Source organism: Suricata suricatta, chromosome 1, assembly GCF_006229205.1.
Source record: "Suricata suricatta isolate VVHF042 chromosome 1, meerkat_22Aug2017_6uvM2_HiC, whole genome shotgun sequence".
Lineage (NCBI taxonomy): Eukaryota > Metazoa > Chordata > Mammalia > Carnivora > Herpestidae > Suricata > Suricata suricatta.
The window spans coordinates 19919450-19920948 of NC_043700.1; positions in this window are offsets into that span (position 1 = coordinate 19919450).

The following is a 1499-nucleotide window of genomic DNA, read 5'->3' on the forward strand; positions in this document are numbered from 1 at the left end:
GGGGGCGCCCCAAGTCCCCGCTGGCGCCCGCCGCTCGGGGCCCCGTCCGGAAGCCGCAGCGGCCACACTTCGCGCGGAGACGCGCGCGGGGGAGGGGAGGGTGGCAGAGCCGACCCGGGAAGCTGGCCTTGGGCGCACGGGACCCCTCACCTGCCGCGGCAGGTGGGGAGCGAGTGGGCCACCCGGGGACAGGCGCCACTAGAAAGTCTTCGGGCTCTGAGTCGAATGTCCCTCCCCGGCTTGGAAAATTCTCTCTTCAACTTGTGGGTCCTGGTAAACAGGCAGAGGGGAGCAAGGGCGGGGCCGACTGTCCAGACCTGCTACATTGTCGTTTGGGGGGGCGGGGGGCGACGAGGCCAACTTTGCTCCACGGATTTGGGGGTGGTGGCGGGGGGGACCGCAGTGCACCCCTCGGAAGGATGGCAGAGCTCCCTGCTGGCCCGGAAGAGGACCGTGGAATGAGGGAGAAGCTCTTGCGGTTGTGCATCCAGAGATCCCCAGAGTTAGCATCACAGACGACTTGCTCTGGGAATCTGAACTCTTTTGTCACACTACTTGGTGACTGCGCATCACCATCCCCCCCGCCCCCCGACACCGGAGTCCGGGGGTTCTTCCGTGGACTCTTTTTCCCCAGCCCATTCTTCACTACAACGCGTTCTTTTGTGGCGGCAGTTCTAAATTTAGCGTGTAGCTGGATCCGGAGGGGCTGCTGAAAACCGAGGAGGGAATTCTGAAGGTAGTGAGACCAAAGCCCTGAAACACGAATGCTTTTGAGATTGTTTTCTTTTCCCTTTCATGTGATTATGAACGCACCCGATTCCAAAGGGAGACACCTCAATAAATATCCTGTGTCTGAATTATGTACATAATGACCACGTCTAGCGCGCACAATTTTACTTAACATTAAAGAATGTATAGCAAGCATATGGAGTGGGAAAAAAAGGTTCTGAATGGCATAAATTCAGTCAAAGAAATTTAAACTCTTATGCCTTTGCATTTATTTTTCTGTTGATTAAAAAAGCAAGCTACTCTCTCCTGAAATAGCTAGTGACACACACACACACACACACACACACACACACACCCCAAATCTCTCTTCACACTTCGATTCAAAAATGCATAGAAAATGCCGGTCAAGTTTCTGTGGGATTTTAAAGAATTGAAATGAGAACATTTCTGTCCCAGTGAATCATGTTATTTATACCCTTTATCCGAGATCCTGTAGGATAGATTAGTATGAAAACATAACTTCCCTGGAATCCTTAACGTGTCCCATGAACATCCACCTTCTGCTCCCCACCAGAAGAATCTAAAGATAAGAAATAAAAGTCCCTACCAAGACTGAAATACCCCACAAAGACTAGCAAATCAGTGATGGAAGGGCATTGATGATTACTAAGGAATGAAAAGTCAAGTCACATTTCCCATAGGGGAACAGTGGAATAAAGTACAAATTGTACCTGGTTAGGTAGTGGATGCTGTTCCTCTCATAACTGTCT